The sequence below is a fragment of the Berghia stephanieae genome, chromosome 9 (assembly GCF_034508935.2).
Source record: "Berghia stephanieae isolate SIO BIC M18660-M18661 chromosome 9, UCSD_Bste_1.3, whole genome shotgun sequence".
NCBI classification, from domain to species: domain Eukaryota; kingdom Metazoa; phylum Mollusca; class Gastropoda; order Nudibranchia; family Aeolidiidae; genus Berghia; species Berghia stephanieae.
The window spans coordinates 68291-78968 of NC_088368.1; the positions used below are offsets into that span (position 1 = coordinate 68291).

A 10678-nucleotide genomic window follows, 5' to 3' on the forward strand; every position below is an offset into this window, starting at 1 on the left:
ACTTTCGTTCACCCAAATGTTTATCATTATGTGTCATTAATTACTACCGACCATCGTGTCTTCTATCACCCAAATGTTTATCATAACGTGTCACTTATTACTACCGACCATCGTGTCTTCTATCACCCAAATGTTTATCATAATGTGTCACTTATTACTACCGACCACAGTGCCTTCTATCACCCAAATGTTTATCATTATGTGTCATTAATTACTACCGACCATCGTGTCTTCTATCACCCAAATGTTTATCATAACGTGCCACTTATTACTACCGACCACAGTGCCTTCTATCACCCAAATGTTTATCATTATGTGTCATTAATTACTACCGACCACAGTGCCTTCTATCACCCAAATGTGTATCATAATGTTTCACTGATTACTACAGACCACAGTGTCATATATCATCCAAATGTGTATCATTATGTGTCACTAATTACTACAGACCACAGTGCTTTCTATCACCCTAATGATTATCATAATGTGTTATTAATTTTTACCGACCACAGTGTCATATATCACCCAAATGTTAATCATAATGTGTCATTAATTATGGCCGCCACAGTGTCCTCTATCACCCAAATGTTTATCATAATGTGTCACTAATTTTTACCGACCACAGTTCCTTCTATCACCCAAATGTTTTATCATAATGTGTTACTAATTTTTACCGACCACAGTGCCATCTATCACCCTAATGTTTATCATAATGTGTCACTAATTTTTACCGACCACAGTGCCATCTATCACCCTAATGTTTATCATAATATGCAAACGTAAAATATTTATTATGATGTAATTATACACGTGACATTCATCCCAGCACTAAAGCCACGATGTCTGTGCTAGTTGAACACGATTCTTTCTCCACGGCCACCGCATATAACGTCACACTTAATGTGTACATGCCCCCTTATATCGTCAGTACACCCAAGGAAAATAAGATAACAGTGGAACAACGAGGGGCAGTCATCAACGCTGAGGTATGTCGACTTCATTAATTTATACTTGCTGTAGCATGAAAAACAGCAGCAGCAGCAGCAGCAGTAGTAGTAGTAGTAGTAGTAGTAGTAGCATTATTATTATTATTATTATTATTATTATTATTATTATTATTATTATTATTATTATATTATTATTATTATATTATATAGTAGTTAGTAAGTAGTAGTGTAGTAGTAGTAGTAGTAGTAGTAGTAGTAGTAGTAGTAGTAGTAGTAGTAGTAGTAGTGGCCGTAGTAGTAGTTGTAGTAGTAGTAGTAGTTGTAGTAGTAGTAGTAGTAGTAGTAGTAGTAGTAGTAGTAGTAGTAGTAGTAGTAGCAGTAGTGGTAGTAGTAATAATAGTAGTACTTGTAGTAGAAATATGGTGATGATGATGATGATGATGATGATGATGATGATGATGATGATTTTCAACAGAAAGAGTCTTTTTGTCGTATATTATTTCTTTTCCTGATTACAGATTGCCCGGTTGACCTTTAGTGACCCCTTTACCTTGATGGCTGGCCTTGACCTGGACTTGTCTGACCTTCAGACCCTGCATGCCTCAAACCGCATCGTGGCAGCTGAAGCCCTCTACAATGACAGATGGTGAAACCAAACAGATCTGCAAACTGACATGGCCTACACGTCATTGTCTATCAACAAATTTTGTGGTCAGTCACAATAGCCGTATTGAGAATATCATCACTATCATCATCATCATCAGCATCATCATCATCATCATCATCATCATCATCATCATCATCATCATCATCACCATCATCATCACCATCATCATCGTCGCCGTCGTCGTTGTGGTCCTCACAATTACCATCGCCACATTCGTCATCATTTTTATAATCGACATCATCTTCATAACCATTATTGTGAAGGTGACCCATTTTTTTGTCTCGTAGCCAAAGTCAAGCGATGGTTAGCGTAGATAGTGACAAGATGAATGACAATGATCGCAAGCGCTGTGTCCTAGAGTATGTCACTCTACAGACACTACTCGATTTTACTCAGATCTGAATAATTCCCCAACTGTAGGCAGGGATGGATATTTTATGAATGCTGGTACTAAAAACGACTCCTACAGATGACTGGAACTGTCTAGAATAAACATTTTGTTCCAAATGTGCCCCACCATCTCAGTTTGGTACGTTGTCCTCATATACTACAAAAATAAAATGGAGAGTTAACTGAAAAGACACGTAATTAAAAATTTGGCCAGAGAGCTCGTCCTTCAAATATCAGTCGATTTAATTAACCCTCATCTTGCAATCAGAAACCGGGGACTTTGTGAAGTCTTCAAGGAACTTTCAGTTTATATAAGTTTTTTGTTGTTGTTGTCAAGATGACCTCATATAAATCGATCGATCTTTAAAGGATACTGTTTTTGTTAAGAGTTTTACGGCGCTTGCAACACATTCAGGTCATATCAGCGCCAGTAAAAAGGAAGAAAATGGGATAGTAAAAATTTCTAGAATTACAATTATAGCATCCAAGAATAAGGCAGACAAAGGGGAATTGGTTAAAATAGGGAACAGATGTAGATTCCAAGAGCACACTATCAGTGTGCTTAGTTTGAGATCACCTAAAAGTCTCATCCAGACACAAGCACAGGTCCCTATCTACTAAGAGGAAAACACTCATATGTTTACAAATATATAATATAATTACAAAACATAATACAGTGCATAACAGAGAGATGATTTACAAGGAAAAAAATATCATCTCCCAAAACATAACTATACATTTGACCGTTTCCCTCCCAGTCAAGGACTCCGGCCAGGGCCAGTCAGGACAAAACCATCTCATTCCAAGACAAAGACAGAAAGCATGTTGGAAAACAGACACAGGGGGATAGAAGACACAGTATGTACCTCCCTGCCCACTATGGGAGGTCAGGAACCCCACCCAGTTAAAGGATACGTTTTCTGGCCAAATATTTATTGTTTGTTTGTTTTGTTTTTAAGGGTTTTACGGCGCTTGCAACACATTTAGGTCATAAAAAGGAAGGAAATTGGATAGCCAAAACATTCTAGATGTACAATGAAAAGGACTTGAGGAAAAAGTAAGACAAGGGGAATTTGTTCAAATAGGGATCAGATGTAGATTCTGAGCGCACACTATTAGTGTACTTAGATTACCGAAAAGTCTCACCCAGACACCTGCACAAGATCCCACAAAGAGGAACACTCTCAAATGTTTACAAATCAGATGTTAAAAATGAAAATAAATTAGAGTACATAACAGAGAGATGATTTACAATGGAAAGAAATCATCATCTCCCCAAACTCTAACTATATATTCGACTGTTTCCCTCCCAGCCAAGGACTCTGGCCAGGGTCATGACAAAACCAAGTAATCTCATTCCAAGACAAAACAGGAAGCACATGGAAAACAGAGACAGGGGGGGGTGTAGAAGACACAGCAAGTAGCTCCCTTCCCACCTAGATATTTAAATATGCGTTTTACGACAGTTAACGAGTTGTAGAAAATGTCTGTATTCCCCTTAACACACTCACATTCAGTCCGTCTTTTGTTTTCGAGTAAACATTCTATTCTTACTTTCTAAATGACCAGACAAACAAGACCACACATCTCACCCACTGTAACACAACCGTGTCACGTGATCACACATCTCACCCACTGTATCACAACCGCGTCACGTCCGGGTCGATTCGATGCTAAATATTTACTTTGTAGTCAAGAAAAACATGAAATTTCAATAAATGTTTCACGTCTTCTAAAAGATGACAGATGATGTTTTCTTAACTCGTTCTTTGCAAGCAAGTATCGGATTTTCCCCAAATATCCTCCAAACTAAGACAAAAATAGATTTTCTTTACCCAATCTCAAAAGCAGTAGATACGTGTTATTTACATAGAATTTAGGTCAGAAACAAAATGAAGGCTCCTTTTCCAAAACTCGTTAAGTCGATTTTTCTGCTTTTCAAGATTTTTCATCCATGAGATAAATTGAAATGTAAATCTTATTTTAAGCATCAATTGTCACAAGAATGTCCCTAGATTTGTGTGAATTTGAAGTTTTAAGTATGATGAAATGATAGACCGAATGAGAAATTATAGGGGAAATATTCCTCAAAATCTCAAAATGGGAAAAACGGAGTTAGGGTTTTTTTGGGGGGAAACCATTCTTCAAGCAATCTTGACAACAGAGTATAAAACCATAACACATTTTGGAATGAACAAAGATGTTGGTTGTGTCGAAACATACGGGAGAATTTGCTATGGTTGATAAAGAGAGGATTAAATATATATACCAAAATAACACACCTAAAATCTCACCGTTTTGACAGGTTTATTTCAACTAACTTTTTGGCACCGGGTTTTCCTTCACACGACACCGTAAGGGGACATGAATCACACATGACCTGCTGTTGGAATACATGACGCGCATTGATGATGGTTTATTTGTGGAAATGCGCTGTATACATGTTCATTTTGTGTAGATTGTTTACGGTAAATCTATATCCCAATCCCAAGGGAAATGTGTTACTGTCAATGAACCAGTGACGGAGGACTTTCTTGCGTGTCCCGGTCACGAGATTGCACTGTCAGTGTCGACAACCTTAATATGTGGACTTTTGCCGTAAAACGGATTTGTATCGGCCTGTTTTAGATCCCTGAAAATGGAATTTGCAGCCAAAATATGAAACTTGGCTTGTGTTTATGTTTGATGACAATGAGATCAGATGTTTATATATATATTATATATATATATATATATATATATATATATATATATATATATTATATATATATATATATATGTATATATATTAATTAGTTATTAATGGAGAACCGAAATGTTTGCGGGGAAATACAGGTTATCACATATCTATTTAATTCTTATACTATTGTGGAAATTAACATAGATCAAGGCAAATCTTTAGAGTCATCAACGATCAGAATCGATCTGCTAATAAAGTCTAAAGATAAGCGCAAACGTGTCTGGCATCCCATCTTCACTGTAGTTCTAACTTGAAAACATTACAACTCATGAGATGGATTTTCACATGGACAAATCAAAAATAAGAAGACTTACACACAACCATTCATTTATTTCAAACTCTATATTACCGTGGAAATAACAATAGACCGAGACAAATCTTTTGAGCCATTATAAGTCAAAACTTGTCTCGTAGTAATAAAGTCTGTTGACAAACGTGTTCTTCCGACTGATTATATAAAAGAATGTAAGATCTACCATGACTTAAACTACATGTTTATTTTTGTTGTTGACAAACGCATTCTTTCGATTGGACAGATAGTAGATAATAATAATAATAATAATATAATAATAATAATAATAATAATTAATAATAATAATAATAATAATAATAATTAATAATAATAATTGAATAATAATAATAATAATAATAATAATAATAATAATAATAATAATAATAATAATAATAATAATAATAATAATAATAATAATAATAATAATAATAATAATAATAATATAGCTTTATTGTCCTAAAAAAAGTGACAATTTGTAATTTGGTTACACATTTATAACAATACAATATATTGACATAGACACACTCACACATGTGTACACTAGTAACATCGTAGTCATCGTCACCATCATCGGCATCAACATCATCACAATATATTTCCGTTACAATTCTTCACTTTCTCCATTCCCCTATAACACCATCACCATCCTCATCATACTCCATATTATTTTCCTGTACCAATGTAATGAGAGGAAAAGCTTGTGGACTTCCTCCCTCTCTCTCTCTCTCTCTCTCTCTATCTATCTCTCTCTCTCTCTATCTATCTATCTATCTATCTATCTATCTATCTATCTGATCTATCTCTATCTCTCTGTTCCTTCACGCTTGAGATGCATGAAAATGAGTTAACCCACAATTATTTATTCAATAAATTATTAAATTCTGTGAGGAAATGTTTTACAAACCTGAAATTATGCCGTTTTAAGTGAAACTAATACATTATCTATACATGCTATTTTTTTAAAGGTAAAAGTCAATCTGCCAACTCGTCTAAATCGGTAAGAAGAGACCGATCACCATTATGTCCTAGTATATTCCAATAAGCGATTTAAACCGGAATGAAATATATTGTCTCAAAATACATATTATTGGATTTAATCGTATTCCTTCTCAGCACAGCGAATCACGTGGGGGTCAACAGGAAGTTGCTTTGCTTGGGCATGTTCCTGTAACGTCACAGGATATTGGCCAACCAAATGCGTTCCCTGTGGAGAAATGTGGAGATGCCAGGCTTTTGTGGATGGCAAGTGTCTTTTTTTTATTTTAAAAGATATAATATAATTTATCTACTAAGTGGTTAATGATATGGAAATAATATTAATGAGCTTGAAAATTGGTGTCTTTTGAAGAAAAAAAAAAGCAGCTAAAGTGTTATATTCTCGTATATACTGAGCTTTTTTTCGGCGTTATGTGGTCTTGTGATAATATGTATGACACTCACTTTCGAATCTGAAGGTCCTGGGTCCAAGCCTCGCCCTGCGCATAGTTGTGTCCTTGGAAAGGGCTCTTTACTCACATTCTCTTATTGTACTCATGTGTAAAATGAGAACCTGGCCGTTAACAGCGTTGTCTCTGCCTGAAAAAAATGTAATATCGCCTAACAGGCGTCATGGCTCTTTCTACATGTTACGTGGTGTTGTTGGTCAGCGACTCTGTAAAGTGCGTAGAGCACGTTTAGTGGATTTCTCGCTATATAAAAAGCTCAAGTAAAAATCGAAAGTGTTTTTTCATCTTTGATATCTCGTGCCATTTACCAATATGTTTTGTTTTTTTGTTTTTAAGGGTTTCACGGCGCTTGCAACACATTTAGGTTATATCAGCGCCAGTTAAAAGGAAGAAAATGGGATAGTAAAAAGTTCTAGAACTACAATTAAAGCACCCAACAAAAAGTAAGACATAGGGGAAAAGGGGACAAATAGGGATCAGATGTAGATTACAAGAGCATACCACCAATGTACAGAGTTTGAGATCACCCATGTCTCATCCGGACACAAGCACAAAACCCAACAAAGAGGAATACACTCAAATGCTTACATTATACATTCAAAATAACACATATAATAATACATTACAGAGAGATGATTTACAAGGAAAAAATATCATCTCCCAAAACAATAACTGTGCATCTGATTGTTTCCCTCCCAGCTAAGACTCCGGCCAGGACCAGGACAAAACCAAGTAATCTCATCCCAAGACAAAGACAGGAAGCATGTTGGAAAACAGATATATTATGGGGATAGAAGACACAGTTTGTACCCCCGCCCCCTGCTCACTGTGGGGGGGGGGGGGGATACCACTATAAAACTAGTGTAAACGTGTTGTTATTTAATAGTAGAGTCGTTTTTGCTTTAAAATCTTTATTATTGTGAGTTTTATCCAATCGTTTTAGATTATCATAAAACTCACATCCCCTTCCATTTCTGATTTATTGACTGATGGATTGATTGATTGATTGATGGATTGATTGATTGATTGATTGATGTATAAGACAATACAATATTTATCTCCAGTTCCCCACTTTGAGTCCATTACAAGAATTCAAAGCAAAGGGATTCTTTGTAAGGCATTTCTAAGACGCAGGTGAGAATGGGTACCTAGATTCATGATTTAGTCTTTAAGACGCAGGTGAGAACGGGTACCTAGATTCATAGTTTAGTCTCTACGACGCAGGTGAGAACGGGTACCTAGATTCATGGTTAAGTCTCTACGACGCAGGTGAGAATGGGTATTCAGATCCATGATTTCTAGTTTCCATTTGTGTCTCGGACCTCAATTCAGAATGATGTTAAATTCATTTTAAGGTTAAAATTCTGCCTAAAGTTTGACAAGAATTTAACCACCCGTTGAAAAGAACGGATGGAACTCTATACAAACCATAGAAGTAGAAGTCTCCAAATTTCACTTTTCTCATCCTCTATAACATTTTGTCAAAAATTTTACCAGCCTATCAATGGGAATATATCATTTTGTCAACAATTACACCAGAATATGATTCGAACGACACCATATTGTCTATAAAACCCCCTAACCTAACGATAGGACTAAACTAATTTTTCTACAATAATATCAATCTACCAATTGGACTATTTCATTTTGTCTACAATTTCACAAGTTTACCAATAGGACTATATAATTGTTTTCTACAATGTAATAAATCTACCAATAGAACTGCACCATTTTGTCTACAATTTCACAAGTCTACGAATTGGACTATATCATTTTGTCTACAGTTTCACAAGTCTACCGACAGGACTATATCATTTTGTCAACATATTAACTGAAAATTCGGTTCGTGTCCGAAAAATGATTTATTAGATGTCTTATATTTTTGGAGGTCTTTGAGAAGTTTTAAAATTCTTTAACCGGAGTCAATAATATTAACAATATTCAAAGTATTTTATTTGAGATTGTACATAACATTTCTATGTGACTGTACATAACATACAAGAATTTCTATGTGACTGTACATAACATTTCTATGTGATTGTACATAACATTTCTATGTGACTGTACATAACATTTCTATGTGATTGTACATAACATTTCTATGTGACTGTACATAACATTTCTATGTGACTGTACATAACATTTCTATGTGATTGTAAATAACATTTCTATGTGACTGTACATAACATTTATATGTGACTGTACATAACATTTCTATGTGACTGTACATAACATTTCTATGTGATTGTACATAACATTTCTCTGTGATTGTACATAAAATTTCTATGGGACTGTACATGACATTTCTATGTGATTGTAAATAACATTTCTATGTGACTTTCATCTGATGCCAGATCTGGACCTACGTTTTCTTCCTGTTACAGAGAGCTGCGGAATCCTACCAGATATATGGGTAAGCTGAAGAGTTGGTTTTCTTTTCTGATAAGATCTGTAGTCCAGTAGATTTAAGCCACACAATGGGGCGACCGGGAAGAAATTCAATGTAGAATTTCAGGTTAGCAGCAATCCTTTTGTTTTTGTGACGAAACAGAATTCCTGTCAAGCAAGAAAAGCGAAATGCTGTTCAGCAAACGACAATGAAAGGCTTTAGAAGAAGCGAGTCATCGTGTTAAAACAAGACTCAAAGTGAAATGATTTGCATGGAAGAGTCCTCTCTGGTGTAAGGCAGCGCTGCCTCTGGTCCTGGTAGAGCGCGTTGAGCCCGGTGTGATCATTGTCAAACGCTTTGAGAATATTTAGTCGATATCCCGATACGTACAAGTTTTGTTATTTGATTTTTTTAAACTCTGATAGAGATATCGGCGGCACTTTTATCTAACTTAGTGGAAATGAGATTGTGGGTTGAAGAAATCGGATTCAATTTGATTAAATTAATTCTTTTATATCAAATTAAGATCCAAATATAAAATACAGATCTTGGTGTCTTCCAGAAATCAGTTCACGGATTGCCATCATCACAGGCAGAGATTCGGACTCTGGATATTACTACGCCATCTCAAACAATGGAGCTATTTACATGGTCAGCGAAGATGAGGCCCAATCATGGGAAGGAATAACAGATGACAGCTACAGCACTATAACCTCTAAACCGTCTTTTCAGTGGGCCACGTTTATATGAGATTGGTACTGCCCTGCGGTAGTGGCCATAGCCATGGCTTATGACGTCACACACCTCCTTACATTTTCAATTTGACACTTTTCCCTCTTTTTTCAAAATTTCAATGTCAATAAAAAAAATTAAATTGCCTTGATTCATTCCCAACAGGAAATTTTTCTACAATGTCTGATGACTGGAATAACCCAAGCAAAAGTTACAGTGCAGCGCCGTGAAATGAGCTAGGCTGAAATGAAGGTTACACAGTACAGTGGAAAAATAGAACTCAGGTTCAAAGCAAAGACCAAATGGGTGTGACACAAATTTTGGTTTGTTTTTAAGGTTTTTCGACACTTGTTTTGTTTTTGTTTGTTTTTAAGGGTTTTACGGCTCTTGGGACACATTTATGTCATTTCAGCACCAGGAAAAAGAAGAAAATGGGGCAGTAAAAAAGTTCTATATTTACAATTAAAAGCGCACAAGATATTTAAGACAACGGGAAAGGACGCAAATAGGGAACAGGTGTAGATTCCAAAAGCATAATATCCTTGTGCATAGTTTGAGATCACCCAAGTCTCATCCTGACACAAGCACAGGTCCATACTAATAGGAACAAACTCAAATGTTTACAAATCATATGTTCAAAAAATACAATACATAACAGAGAGCGATGATTTACAAGGGGAAAAAAACATCATCTCCCAAAACTATAAATATACAGTCGACTTTTTCCCTCCCAGCAAAAGACTCCGGCCAGGATCAGGACCAAACCTAAGTAATCCCATTCCAGGACAAAGACAGAAAGCAATTGGAAAACAGATATAGGGGGATAGAGGACAGAGTAAGTACCTCCCTGTCCACTACGGGAGGTCAGGAACCCCAACCAGAAAGCAATTGGAAAACAGATATAGGGGGATAGAGGACAGAGTAAGAACCTCCCTGTCCACTATGGAAGGTCAGGAACCCCAACCAGAAAGCAATTGGAAAACAGATATAGGGGGATAGAGGACAGAGTAAGAACCTCCCTGTCCACTATGGGAGGTCATAACCCTACCCAGTTTTCAGCACTGGCAATACAATTT

At 36.1% G+C, this 10678-nt stretch overlaps 1 pseudogene across 1 annotated transcript; it reads left to right on the forward strand.

Moving 5' to 3' along the window:
• The first annotated feature begins 839 nt into the window (after positions 1-839).
• On the forward strand, positions 840-9698 carry LOC144980204 (uncharacterized; annotated as a pseudogene). Its single transcript, XR_013646836.1, has 6 exons — positions 840-986; positions 1466-1658; positions 6150-6278; positions 7546-7615; positions 8836-8894; positions 9433-9698. The product of XR_013646836.1 is annotated as an uncharacterized LOC144980204 (transcript).
• The last annotated feature ends 980 nt before the right edge of the window (positions 9699-10678 follow it).